This window comes from Monodelphis domestica, chromosome 1, assembly GCF_027887165.1.
Source record: "Monodelphis domestica isolate mMonDom1 chromosome 1, mMonDom1.pri, whole genome shotgun sequence".
Classification (NCBI taxonomy): domain Eukaryota; kingdom Metazoa; phylum Chordata; class Mammalia; order Didelphimorphia; family Didelphidae; genus Monodelphis; species Monodelphis domestica.
In genome coordinates this window covers 623,428,140-623,443,621 of record NC_077227.1, presented here as the reverse complement: position 1 = coordinate 623,443,621, position 15,482 = coordinate 623,428,140, and the positions used below count along the sequence as shown (strand labels likewise).

At 36.2% G+C, this 15,482-nt stretch overlaps 1 long non-coding RNA gene across 1 annotated transcript in view; it reads left to right on the top strand.

The window, feature by feature from the left end:
* The first annotated feature begins 1,898 nt into the window (after nucleotides 1-1,898).
* The window catches only part of LOC103096600 (uncharacterized), a 30,451-nt gene continuing 16,867 nt past the window's right edge, over nucleotides 1,899-15,482 (top strand). The window contains exon 1 of the long non-coding RNA XR_459142.3: nucleotides 1,899-5,018. This is a non-coding gene — a long non-coding RNA (uncharacterized LOC103096600). The remainder of the gene's footprint in view (nucleotides 5,019-15,482) is intronic.

Genomic DNA, 15,482 nt, shown 5'->3' with positions numbered 1-15,482 from the left:
ACCTAGGGCACAATGGCTTTCTTAACTTTGACAATTATTATGCTGCATCACTGGGAAAAGGAAGAACTAGTTTCTTCCAGGTCTTTTTTTTTTTCCTAAAAAACTAAGTCAGAAAGTCACTCATTTGTCAGACAAGGAATTCAGCAAAGAGGGAGTCTCACATGGAAGCCTTTCCTTCCTAAGCCAATGGGAATGTAATCTTTTCTGCCTTCTCACACCTGATATTAGAGAGCACCAGCAAGGTCCTGGAATGCAGTCACACAGACTGGCTCATAAAACCGATGATGGGGAAATCTCTTTGGGATCATTTGAGCACTGATGTCAATGCCTAAACCAAGGAAGGGCAGACCAGACAGAAGGAAAACAGAATGCTCTGTTGCATTTAGTATGTCTATGAGGAGAGGAAGTAGACTTTTCAGAGAGTATACTTCCACTTGCTTCACTTGGATTTCACACTCAATAGTCCCTTCTTCAAAGATGAACAGCTTTCCCTTTAACTTGTGTGATTTGTCAGTCTTGACACAGAGATTGCCCTGTGGGAAGGATTGATCATCCTCACAGTGATGTGTTTTCCCATTGCCATATTTTCTATCTTACAAACAGAAATACACATTGTACATACTCCTTTTCCTTCAGATCAAAGACCAGAGGATCCCAGAATCTCAGAGCTGGAAGAGACCTCTGTAATCCATACCTGAAGGATAATCCCTTTGACAACATCCCTGACATTTGACAACATGCAGCCTCTGGTCAAAGAACTCCAGAGATACTCTGGCAGCCTGCCCATTCCACTTTTGGATAGCCCTACTTGGAAAGAGATTTCCCCTTAAATCAAACCTAAATCTTTCTCTCTCTGCCTCCCACCCACTGCTCCTAGTTCTATATTTGGCAGCTAAACAGAATAATTCTCTCTCCTCTTCCCTGTGGTAGCCTTGCAAATGAGTGTTTGAAGTTTGCTATCATATCCATCTCCACGGACCCCTTTACCAAGGTTTCTCTTTTTCAGGCAAAACATTCCTACTTCTTTCAATCTATCCTCTTGTGGCATATTCTTCAGTCCACTCATCATCCTAGTTTTCTTCTTGTGAATATATTCCAGCTTGTTAATGTTTTTCCTAAAGTATAACACAAAGAACTGAACATAGTCATCCATTTAACTGAAGATTATGGCATGTTCCTAATTTTGGATGTTCTGTTTTTTAGATGCTATGAACCCTACCAATCTGGGTATACACACACAAATACACATGTACCACTGACTCTTATAGAAATAATAATAATAGCTAGCATTTATGAAACACTTTAGATATGTTATCTTGTTTGTTTCAAACAAAGCCCAAAGCCCTATTATTATTCCCAATTTACAGATGAGGAAATTGAAGTTGAGAGAGTTGAAATGTTTTGGCCATGGTCACACAGCTAGGAAGTGCTGGAGGAATCATCTGAACTCAGTTCTTCCTGACTTCAAGGCCAGCTCTTTATGTACTTTACCACTTAACCGCTATTAAATATTAAATTCTCTCTCTCTCTCTCTCTCTCTCTCTCTCTCTCTCTCTCTCTCTCTCTCTCTCTCTCTCTCTCTGTCAGCAGCTTGGTGTAACCGCGAAAATGTGGGTTTCAAGACTGTGAATTGCCCAAACTGTAAAGATAATGTTTAGTGTCTTGATTTAAATAAAAAATAAGTGGTTGCCATAGGAAAAATTTCCAAATATGAAGATACCCAAGTCAGCTGGGTTTTATGGAGATTTTAATTAATACAAATGAAGGAATTTAAAAGAAGGGAGAGAGAGAGAGAGAGAGAGAGAGAGAGAGAGAGAGAGAGAGAGAGAGAGAGAGAGAGAGAGAGAGAGAGAGAGAATTTAATATTTGAGAGAAAGAAAATAGTAGGAAGGGCCTAGGCCAAATGGCCTAGGCCTGAGGCTTAAGAGAGGCTAGTCAGTCTTTTATCACTCACCACAAGATCGTCCTAAAGCAAAACTCCAGTACTTCACTGAAATCCTCAACTCCTGAACTCAGTTCAGAGACCCAGCTCCTCCAAACTAACTCCAAACTCCAACTAAGGTCAGAGACCCTCCTCTGAACTCCTGATATCCTTTTAAAGAGAATTTTATGCCACCTCCCCTAAATTTTCACATCTACCAATCACAGTAGACACTATTCCCCAGGACTATCCATTCTTAGTTCACATCTTATTTTGTTATCACCTTCTCTGATTAGATTATATCTTCTGAGTATTTCACATCTCTTTGCTAAGCTTGCCCTTTGTAAGTTGCTTGACCTTTTAGTGATTAATTTAACCTTTATAGGTACTTATCACCTTTTTATATTAGATCTAAAATAGACCATCGAGATTAGGGTTTTTGCTTCACTATAAGTATGAGTTGGGGACTTTTCATTGTTCAATCAGGAATTTTACAACTTTATCTTCTCCTAAGGCACTGTCTGAGCAGGGTGGAGTAATTTTAAAGTTCCCAATACATTCCTGACTAAGTACCTCCATTGTAGAAAATGGGGAATAGCTTAATCAAATCTTCTGAAGTAGAGTCTGAGAAATTTTAAGATTCATATTGGACAGACTTCAGGAGATAGTAGAGGATAGAGGGCTGGTGTGTTATAGTCTATGGGGTCATAAAGAGTTAGAAATGACCAAATAACTGATATATACGTGTATGTATGTATGTATGTATGTATGTATAAGGGGGCAGCTGGGTGGCTCAGTGGATTGAGAGCCAGGCCTAGAGACAGGAGGTCCTAAGTTCAAATCTGGCCTCAGCCACTTCCCAGCTGTGTGACCCTGGGCAAGTCACTTGACCTCCATTGCCTAGCCCTTACCACTCTTCTGCCTTGGAGCCAATACAAAGTATTGACTCCAAGATGGAAGGTAAGGGTTAAAAAAAACCATATATATATATATGTATATATATATATATATAGTATTATGTATTACATATGATACTTATATCATATGTGTAAGTATATATGAATATGCACATAGCCCATAAAATATCAAAGTAGCCTTATAATAGACACAATGATGTCCAAGAAGCAACTTATTCTCTTGACCCCAAAGGGCAAAGCAGGGAGTAATGGGTAGATGATGCAGAAGAGGAAGATTTAAACTTGATATAAGAAAACTTACTGATAATAACTGGCTAAATGTATAAGGGACTTCCCAGGCATATAACTAATTTCTTTGCTTTGTTTCTCCCTACTCCAATTTATCTTCACCACAGCTATGAATTATTTAAAAAAGCATATAGCTAACCCTGTCACTCCTCTACTTAATATGTTCTAGTAACTCTCTGTTAACAGGATGAGATATAAACAGCTCTGTTTGGCTTGTAAAGCCCTTCCTAACCTGGCAGTAATTTACTTTTCCAACCTTATTATATAGTATAATATTCTTATTCCCTTCCTCTACAGTTGAGACAGATTAGTTTTCTTAACTGTCTTCCATGACACTCCCTTCTCTGTAACTTTGCTTTGTTTGACTTCCAGTCTTGGAATGCACTTTCCCATCCAAACCATATGTAAATGTCATATTCAGATATAGATGCTTCTGTTTAGGAAGGATATTAACACACTAGAGTGAGTTTAGAAGAGGAAAGATGGAGATGGCAGGGAATTGGAAATTAACCATGATATAGGAAAATTAATTGAAGGAACTGGTGATGGTTAGCCCATAGGAAAAAATGACTAAATGCTACCTATTAGCAATCTTCAGCATGCTATTGTTGAAAGAACATCATATTTGGTGTCAGAGGATCAGAATCCCAGTAGTGCTTTTGTTCTTTAGCATCTCTATGACCTTAATCATCTTTGAATACATGAACATCCAAAGGAAAATAATCAACATAGTAAAGAGTCTTGAGTTCATGAGGATTAGTTGGAGGAACTGGGAATATTTAGCCTAGATAAAAGAAGACTCAGGGGGTGCCTAATACCTATGTTCAAGTATCTAAGGGGCTATCACGTGGAAGAGGGGGCAGAACAGCAAACAATGTATAGAAGTTTCAAAGAGTCCACTTTTGGCGATATTTCAGGAAAATCTTCCTAACAATAATAGGGGCCTAAAAGGGAAATGGGCTGCCTTGAGAACTCTAGGGTTCTACTTTCTTGAAGGGTCTCATGTGGAGGTTAGGTTAACTACTTATTTAGTATGTTATAATGTTGATTCCTTCATGTATGGGTTAAACTAGCTAGCCACTGAGATTCTATCCTGAGAGGAACGACCACCTAGCCAAAAGAATCTTGAACTTTAATTATTACTTAATTAAATTAATTTAAGTTAATGTGGCAAAAGTTTTCTTATTTCATTCTTTATTTTATGTCAATCTTGAGAAAATGGGTATTCATGAGTTAATTTTACAGGTATTACAGCCAGCAAGCAAGACCAAGGAGTTGGAGCACACAGGCTATGTTTTATTAATTCAAATGAACCCCTCCCTTTATTCACCACTGACTGGTTTCTAGAGAATTATAATCTAGTCACAAGAGTCCGCTGATCAGAACCCAATTTACAACCTTAATCACTCATATTAAAGTAAAGCAACTTCACCTGTTAGCCTTTTAAGGAAACTAACCTTTCATGTCTTCCTCATCCTCTCTAGCTCATGTGATGTGGGGAAAAGGTACTTAAGCTAGGAACATGAAACTCAATTTTCTTTTCTTTTTTACTCCATTATTCAGGCTTATGAGAGGAATTCACCATCTTGTCAGGACCTGTTGCTCACATTTCCAGTTCTTTAAATGTGTAATCTTATAATAGTTTTCACATTTGTCAAGGGAAAGGAAACGACTAAGTGCTCTCTCATTGCTATCACTTCCAAACTCTATAATAATAACTATAACATTTAAAGGGAAGTCACAGAATGTGACTGTTCTACTTGGTCCCAAAGGACACAATCATGAGCAATGTGGAAGATGCAGAGAGGCAGATTTAAGTTTGATGTGAAGAAAAACTCCTGAAAATTGGAGCATTCATTCTGGAGGTGAATGGAATAGGCTGCTTTTTGGAGGTAGGTATGTTTGCATCACAGGAAGTCTTCAAGCCCTGGGATTTTATAGAAGGGATTTCTCTCGTATTAGGGATGTGATGCTCTTTCCAGCTCTGAAATCTGTGATTCTGTGATATCAGGAGTAAAATATGGTCAAAATTTATGAACATTATATTGAAATATCATAAAGTCATGGGGATTTTTGTTTGCTGCTTTGTCAGAGAAATTCGTATCAACATGAAGAACTTATTTTTTCACATAGGAATTTCTCCTTGAAAGAGAACTTTCAAGGAAAAGATGTCCGTGAATTATATGGATTTATGTTATATGGAAATGGAACAGGGAGTCAGGTGGAGTGCAATAAGCCTTTGCTTTTGATCCCAGATCTCTTGACTATGGCAATTTGGAGTTGTAATGGACTGCAATGATGAGGTGCTCAAACAAAGTCCAGCACCAAAATGATGAGTGCTTAGGAAAGAGGGAGGAGAACCAGGATTTTTAAGAAGTGAACTAGCCCAGTTGGAAATGGAGCAAGTCAAAGTTCCTATGCCAATCAGTAGGAGGATCTTGTGAGTTGCTCTTGTACTTCTAACATGGATAACATGGGAATCCCCCATCTTAATTTTATTTTTAATTAATAAAAAGTAGAATAGGTACAACAAAATAGCAAAGAGACGAAAGGAACTGCTATCTTGACATTTTCTCCAGGGTATTCTTTGCATCTTCCTTATAATTGTGAAAGATGAGTTTATACAAAAGAGGTATAATTTTGTCAGAATGGAGAACTTCTTTTGTGGAACCCTCTCTACTAGTAGGGACCCAAGATTCTTTTTTTGTCTTAGAGTTTTGCCTGGGGGCCCACTGAGTTTAAGTGATTTACCCAGGATCATATAACTAACTAGTAAGTGACAGAGTCTGAATTTAACCTCAGACTTTTTTGACTCCAAGGTCAATACTCTATCAACTATGCTACACTTTCTCATTTCTAAATATAATAAAATGCTTTGGTTTCATGAAAAGATTTATAGGAATGAGGTTCATTTGACGATTCTTTTTGAAAATAAGTCAAATTAGTTCTATAGTTATTTGTAGGAGTGTTAGAGTCAATTTACCTGGACTTGTAAAAACCAACTGTAAATTTTCAAGTGTGTTTTTATACACTTGAAATTGGCAAGTGCTAAAAATCAAAACTTGAGTTATTGACTTTCTTGGTTATTCAGACTTAAGAAAGTGGCAGAGAAAATATTAATAATGCAAATTGAACTTAAAAGTGTGTGTTGCCTATAATCTCCCCATATGTCCCCCATCCCAACTAATGATTGTTAAATATTTACTAGTATTCCTCTGTATGTAAACTATGATGCATTTTGAGATAGACCCAGACTCAAAATACATAGTTTTATGGAAAAGCATGACCCTAAATGGTGTCTATATATCTGAGAAGAAAGAACAATGTGAGATAGGAAAAAATTATACTCAGATACAGAAGATCCAAGTTCAAATTTGGTTCTGACATTTATTATCTGGGTGGTATTAAGAAAATTACTTAGACTCTTGGACTCAATTAAATCATCTGAAAACTGAGGGAATTGAACTAAATGGTTTGCGGGGCCTCTGCCATCTCTAAATCCTATGTGTGATCTAAACATTAATGCATAGCCTCTGTTTATTCAAGTACCCAGATGGAAATGATATATGATGTTACTTCTCCCCATTCCTAAATGGGAACAAGTGTAGGAAAAATAAATCAATCATCCTAGCCTATCCCAGAGGAGGCTCACAGTGAGAGGACACCTCCAAGAAAAACAGATGTGAATATAGGTCCTGCACTTCATCGTTATCCTGAGATACCAAAAAAGAAAGGCAAAAAAGGGGGCAAGGAAAAGGGGAGGGGGTGAAGAAACTCAAACATTAAGGGGGGAATGGAATGTCTTCTCTTCTACTGGCCACAATACATATGTTTGTTAAAAAGCAAGGGGCGGAGAAGACATGCATGCCTGATATTGAAGAAAAGCCTGTTTGTGCCTCAGACACTGGAGAAATTGTTCAAGAACAGTTCATCCATGTGAAAATATGACCTATGTCATTCTGCCAGGGTCATTGAGACATGGAGCTGCTGAGTAAGGACTGATTGGATAAATCCAGGATCCCGGGGGTGTACTTACTTCCTAGCACCCAATTTTTCCAAGATATAAAAAAGAACAATAAAGACTCTGGAAGTAAGGTTATAGAATGCCATTGGCGTGGGTGAGACAGGGTCTCAATAGGGTGGGAACCAGCAGGATCCCAGACATGGCACCATTCTTTTAGAGCCCCCACCTATTTTTTTCCGCTGGGCAAAAGTAGTGGAAAAAATGTGCCCTTGGCTAACTTCTTTGGGAGTCAGAATAGGGAAGAGGAAGAAGGATAGACAATGAAATAGTAATAATAATTGACTCTCTACTACTTCTTTTCAATACTGCCACCTCCACATTTCCCATCCTTGTAGATTTTTGGGATATATATATATATATATATATATATATATCCAAAAAGAGAAGTCACAGGGAATTAAAATAACAACATTTTGAAGTACAAATGAAAGTCAAATTTGAATGTTGCAAACATTCAATGGCAGCCTAGGTATAATACTTGGTATAATATACTAGGTATAATAATTAGCAAATGGAAAAACTCTTTCTTATTAAACTCATCAAGTTGTATGAGGTTGAGTATTACTTTGTGAAAATTAATTGAAAAGCCAAAAATTTTTAACTAAAAAACTATTTATATTTATTTTATGCCAATTAGTTAGTCTTTTCTTTATTAAAAATACACTGAAATTTCACTCTACTGGCTTGGTGTGGATACACTTCTTGCATGTATTTATCTGTAAATCCCAACTTTCTTCTCCAAGACCTTTATTTATAAATCATTTGATTAAATTGATACAATTGGACAAACCTATGTTAAATACCTACTAAGTGTAAGCAAGCCACTGTGCTATGAGATGGGGATGCAAAATAAATTAAAAATGCTCTACTTTTAGAGAACTTAGTCTAACAGGGGAAAGGACAAATACACAAATAACTATAATACAGAGGAAAGTGAGGTAAGTGCAAATAAAAGGTTCAATGAAATGGATATGAAAAATTTGAAGAGGGAGCCATCACATGTTGGAAGGTGTCTAGAGAAGGTGATCACAAGTTGGAGTTTTTTTATTTTGTAAAATGGTTTACTGATGCTCTTTTTAAAATGATTTCACTTCCAAGTGACCCTACCTCCTCTCTCTATCTCATCCCCCCTCTATCCCAAAAAGCATTAGTAGGTAAATAGTATGATTATTGAAATAAAGAAGTCAGGAAAGGGATAGCAAGACAAAAATGTGAGTTCAGTTTTAGATGTGTTGGAATTTTAGCAGTTGCAGAAAATGAAGAACTTGACTTGATCTTACAACCAACCTTGATCTTCACTGTTTTCAGTTTAACAGTTGATAGAGTCAGATAAAAATGTTAAAATGCATCTTTCCATATTTTTCTTTTACTTTTCATAAGAAATTAAAAAGTAAAGAGCTGTATATAGCATAAATACAAAAAGAGAGAATTAGAAGGCACTGCTATTGAACAACATTTCAGAAAATGAAATTGCCTATAACTGACTCATTTCAGAATTAACTGCCTGTAGTCAGCTGACCTTCAACTAGTTAGAGCAAAGGTCAAAATCAACACTAAATTTGGTGTGGAAGAATGATTAGAAGGCACTGCTTACAATAGTTTCATCTCCAAAGCAAACTTTTAGCTAATTGTTGATTAATAATAGTTGATTCTAAAAAAAATGAGGAACTGATGAAAGTAAAGATATTGATTCTGATTTTCACAATTTCTTAGAGCACATTAGTTGATATAAATCAATTTCTACAATAAGGTAGGCAAGAGCAATGCCACAAAAAGTAGATTTTATTTTCTTGCCAAGTAGAAAGACATGGCAGCCAAAGAAAGATGACACCTATTGTGGAAAATACAATTTTTTTCATAGAACATTGGAAATTAGCATGGCCAAATTATTAAACTAGTTATCCCATCAGAAAACAGAAAAATGAGGAAAAGAACCTATAGAAAACTTAATGTGTAATGTAATTAAGTAGGATCATCTAATGAACATTTATAGACAAAACTAGAAAGAAGACCATAAGTCAACATAAAATGTTATAAATTTGTCAGTGTATCTTTAGCAAAGTAGGCCTATATTGATTTTTGAGTCTAGATCCACTGCATTTATGCTGATGAAAAGAGTAATTTTAGGGATAAGGCCACAGCAGCTAGGATAGATCAAGGACGATCTCATCTTAAGAGCAAAGTTTGATCTGAGTCTTACTGGAAATTAGGGATTCTCAGAGATGGAATGAGAAAGAAAAATATTCTAGACATGTAGGAAGGCCAGTGCAAAGACATGGAGGTAGGAGATGGGTATTATGAATGAAGAATAATGAAAAATCAATTTGACTTCATGAAATATGCAAAATGGAATAATTTCTAATTAAGGCTAGAAAAGGTTAGTTGGGGCCAAATGGTAAAGAGAGTTAAACATTGGAATTTAAATTTTAGCCCAGAGGTGATAAACATTGGAGTCTATCAGTTAGGAGAGTGAAATGGACAGATCTTAATTTTAGAAAAATTCCTTTGGAAGCTGTGTAGAGTATGGTTTGAAGAGAGGAAAGCAATGCAGGGAGATCAATTAGTAATCTATTGCTATATTAATAGGCTAAAAGTGATAAAGACAAGAATGAGGATGGTGACATAAATGAAGAGAAAAAAATATACTTGAGGCATTGTCAAGATAGAAACATCAAGATCTGTTAACTGATGAATAAGAGAGTATGGAATCAAAGAATCATGGATGTTATAAACCTGAGCAACTGAAAGATGATGGTGAGTTAACAGGAAAATTCAGAAGAGTGAGGAAGAGGACTTCTGTTTTGGATGTCTTAAGTTTGATATACCTATGGGATAGCCAATTATAAATGTCCAATAGGTAGTCAAGGGGTGCAAGACTGGAATTCAAAAGAGATATTTGGAGAATTAGATAAATGGATCTAGGAGTCATCAGCATCAAGATGAAAATTAAGAGTTAATAAGGTCACTGAGTGAGAGGATGTAAAGGGAAAATGATACAAAAAGGATGTAAAAATTTACAAATGATATAATTAATCCTAAAGGTAAATGAGAATATATCACTGACTAATAACACATATACCTACATTCCTATCACTATAAAAATGTTATGGGAGTGATGTACTCATGTATCAAGGGTGTTCATGATCAAGATACAGAAAGAACACAGGCAGGTTTTTACAGATTTTATTTTTTTTCCTGTAGCACACCACACCTTTATAATCATATAATAAATTGCCTCAGAGATGTTGAGAGTACAGTAAAAAACCCCACTATTTTGTTTTTTTTGTTGTTGACATAAGTTGAGAATCATATGCTTACAGGTGATAATTGACTCTATAGGAGTAGATAATCTCATCAAGGAAGAGTTTAGAAGGGAGCCTTAAGGGACACCCCATCATGTAAGAATTGGGGAGAAGATAGGGAGTCTATAAAAAAGACAAAGGAGGAACTAAGTTATAGGGGTAGGGGCAGCATGAAAGGGTACTATTATAGAAGCCTGGGAGTGGGGGGAGAGCATCAAGAAATAAGTAATAGCAAGAAAGTTTTCTTTTTTTTTTTTAAAGAATTTGGTGGGTCATGTTCTAAAACACTACAAAAATAGATGAAGGAGAATAAGTCAAGGAATCCCTTCAAAATGACCTTAGGATTTATTGATATCATTAATGATTTTAGAGAGTATTGTTTCAGTATTTTGGTGGAGATGCAAAGTCTCTCTCTCATCAATGTTTAGAGGACTGAATGGGGGTATATATAGTAAGTGGAAGCAGTGAGAGTAGAGGAAATTGATGAATAACTGAATTAATGAATGAATTAATGAAAAAAGCATTTGTTAAAGCCTAATTAGGTGCTAAGCTCTGTGTTAAATGTTGGAGCTACAAATCAGTGGCAAAGATAGTCATTGCAATCAAAGAATTTAAATTGTAGGGGTGAGGGTGAAATGGGAGGTGGGGCTGCATGGAGGTTTGGGAGGAAGAGGAGATGGAGAAGGGTAACTATACAAATAAGGAAATGAAGTCGTTCTATTGTGTCCAACTGTTTGTAACCCCTTGGACCATAGCACATCAATATTTGGGTTCATCCTTTTTATAGAAGAGGACCAAGGACATCACAAGGGTAATATCTTAACATGCCAGTGAGTTCGATTTAAGTGAGGCAGTGTTGTTCAAAGTCTTTGGCTTCATTCTCTCTTCCAGAGTCAGTTAAATCCAGTGGCAGGATTAAATTCAGGAAGACTCTCCATGATCTTGGCTGAAGTGAATGGCCTTGGTGTCTTCACTGTCTGATGAGCTCTAAGTGTTCCACTGTACCTTTATTGAATTGTTCTCATCTGCCTATTCTGCCTGGGGAAGAGTTTAGAGTTTAGAGTAGATAAACCCCCAGCTACCAACTCACTGTTTGAGTTCTGTTAGTTACCTTCCTGTGGAGAAGATTTACCAGGATGTGGCCATTGTGCTATAGTTATAGCTTCTTGGAGCTGAGGCAAGAGTTGAGTGAAAGGAGGACATTACAGGCAGCTGGGCATATCAGTATTCTCTAGTAGGTTTTCTTTGCAAACATTCTGGAGTGGTTTTGTCACTTTCTTCTCTAGTGGATTAAGACAAACAGAGGTCACACAGATAGTAAGTGTCTAAGACTAAATTTGAACTTGGGTCTTCCTACTCCAAGTCCAGTGCTACATCCTCAGAGCCACCTAGCTGCCAGGATGAGTTACTTCAATTTAAAAAGGTACTAACAAGGTGGGTGGATACATAGAGAATTAGATTGACACACCCTTTTGAGTTAATAATTATTTGAGGGAGTTGCAGGATCAAAAGGAATTTCTTTGGGGTGGGGATACCTGCACATACTAGTATAGTAAGAAAATAGCTTGAATAAAGAGAGAATTATTGAAAGTTCATAAAAGAGAGAGTGGATGATTGATGGGAATAGATTGCAGAAGGAATAGGAGGGTATGGATTTGAGTGTACAAGTGAAAGCAGGAATGCTAAGAGCAAGAAACAGGTCACCTCTTCTTAGAGTCATCTTTAACTTTTCCCTCTTTCTGACCCGGCACTTTTTAGTGTAGATCACTCTCCAAATTTGCTCAATTCTTCTTCTGTAATCTTTTCCACATCTGCCCCATAGTCTCCATATCCACTGCAACTACCCTGTAGTTGGCTTTCTCCTCACTTAGGCTACTTAAATTGCCTTCCAAAGGGTCTTTCTGTCTGCAGCCTATTCTCTGATCTAGCCTTCAAGCCATCCAAATAATCTTCCTAATGTGTCTCTAAGTTCTTGCCAAGCCACTACAAAATAAACTTAAATGTTTCACTACTGACTGATTAATTAAAGAATAAATTCCAGACTCTGATATTGAAGACCTTCCAGATTTGGGTACCAAGTCCTATCTGTAGACTTTTATGTCAGACTTTTAGACTACTTTCCATCATTCCACTTTTTTTTTTAAGCCAACCTTCTCTTCTCCCTTATAACTTTGTTTATACCATCCTTTAGGTTTTGGATGGACTTTCCTTTCAGCTCCATTTGCTGGATTGCCTTCCTTTATTTAGGGCTTCATATAGCAATTCTTCTCTAATAACTCCCTCCTTACTTATGTTGGTGAAAGTAGTCTTTCCCTCCCAAAATTTCTCATAGCCATTTGTCTGAACTTACCCCTTGAAACTATTTCATATTGCATGGTAATTTGTCTAAGCATCAGCTCCTATCTCCCCCCTGCCTCCACCTTAATTTGTTTGTAATATGCTTAACAGAGCAGGAAATTGTGTTATCTCTGGTTTTGCCTCCTCAGTGCCTAGTACAGAGGCTTGCACATAATACGTGATTAATAAATATTTGTTGAATTGAGTTGAATTGATTCTGGCTTATTTTCTTGGACATCTCTTATTCATGGGAATAATATTCTACCACTCTCCGCATGAATGAGGTGTGGTTATTTCACAACAGGAAAAGCTACTGGAAAGGTTGAATCATTAGCTTTGCCTGATCCTGAAAGACATTCAATAGGTGAGGTAACTGTTCTTGCCAGGGTGCAACCCATTCTAGTCATGAGGATCCATTGATCCCTCCACTACCCTTTAAATATGGCCTCATCCCAATTGATTTGATTGACTACTTATTAAATAACCATTATATGTCAAGATGATAGTAATATAGAAGTAGAAATGAAATATACTCTGTCTTCAAGAAACTTAAAGGAGGCTGCAGGACAGCCAACATGTATGTATAGAGGTAAATACAAAGTAGTTTGAGAAAGGAGAAAGGACTAGCATTTGGGGGTAGAGATTGATGGAAAGCTTTACCATTAGGATAAAAGTGACACTTGAAGCCATTCCCCAGTTGACAAATGATCAGAGAATATGAATAGGCAGTTTTCAGAAGAAATTCAAGCTCTCAATAGTTAAATGAAAACATTCTCTAAATAATTATTGATTAGAGAAATGCAAATTACAAGTTTTGAAATACTACTTCACACCTTGCAGATTGGCTAATATGATAGAAAAGAAAAATTACAAATGCTAAAGAGGATGTGGAAAAATTGGAACACTAATGTACTGTTGGTACAGTTGTGAACTAGCCCAACCATTCTGGAGAGCAATTTGGAACTATATTCAAAAGGATATAAAACTGAATGCCTTTTGAATATTCCAAAGATCAAAGAAAAGGGAAAAGGATACATTTGTGTAAAAATATTCATAGCAGCTTTTAAAAAATATTTTTAATTTTTCCCCATGGTTACGTGATTCTTGTTGTCTCCCTCCTCTCTTCCCTCTCCCTTCCCAGAGTTAATAAACAATTCCATTAGGTTATACATTATACATACATATACATATATACATTATACATATATTATCATTCAAAATATATTTCCATATTATTCATTTTTGTAACAAAGTAATCTTTTAAAATCAAACCCCCAAATCATATAGGTGATAAATCATCTTTTTTTTTATGGATTTCTACTCCCACAGTTCTTTCTCTTTATGTGGAGAGTCTTCTTTCTCATAAATACCTCAGAATTGTCCTGGATTATTGCATTGCTTTTAGGCAAAGTACATTTGGTCAGCCCACAATGTTTCAGTTACTGAGTATAATTTTCTTCTGGTTCTGTTTATTTCACTCCACATCATTTCATGTATATCTCTCCAGTTCTTATAGAAATCAAGTTCATCATTCCTCATAGCACAATAGTATTCCATCACCATCACATACCACACTTTGTTCAGCCATTCCCCTTTGTTTTCCAATTTTTTGCCACTACAAAAAGTGCAGCTATAGATACTTTTGTACAAACAGATCCTTTCCTATTTTTAAAATTTCTTTGGGATATAAACCTAGTAACAGTCTTGCTGGATCAAAGGATGTACATTATTTTTTCCCTTTAAAATATGAAAAGTCTTTTTTAAAAATTTATTTAAAAATATTTTTCAATGGCTACTTGATTCATGATCTCTCCTTCCCTTCTTGCTTCCCCTCTTTTGGAGCTGGCAAGCAATTCTATTGGGATGTACATGAGTTATCATTTGATACTTATTTCATATTATTCATTTTTTAATAGAGCAATCTTTTAAAACCAAAACTACAAATCATATGCCCATATAAATAAGTGATGAATGATATGTTTTTCTATTGCATTTATACTCCCACAGTTCTTTCTCTTGATGTGTATAAAATTCTTTCTCTTAAGTCCTTCGGGATTGTCCTGGATCTTTGTATTGCTACTGGTAGCAAAGTTGGTTACATTTGATCATTCCACTCAGTTTCTATGTACAATGTTCTCTTGGTTCTGCTCATTTCAATATGCATCAGTTAATGGACATCTTTCCAATTTATATAGAAATGAAGCAGTTCATCATTCCTTTATGGAACAATAGTATTCCATCGCATACCACAATTTGTTCCACCATTCTCCAAGCAAGTGACATCCACTCATTTTCCAATTTTTTGCCACCACAAAGAGTAAGACTATGGAATATTTTTATATAACTATTTATTGCTGGATCAAAGGGCATGCATTCTTTTAAAGTCCTTTGAGTATAATTCCAAATTGCCTCCCAGAATAGTTGAATCAATTCACAACTCCACAAGCAATGCATTCGTGTCTCAGTTTTGTCATGTGCCCTCCAACATTTGACTAATTTTTGTGGTGGAAAAGAATTGGATATTGAAGACATGCCTATCAACTGAGGAATGGTTAAACAAATTGCAGTATATGATTGTGATGAGCAAGATACTTTCAGAAAAACCTCAGAAGACTTATATGAACTGATGCAAAGTGAAGTGAACAGAACCAGGAAACATTGTTCATAGTATTAGCAATATTGGTAACAGTGAT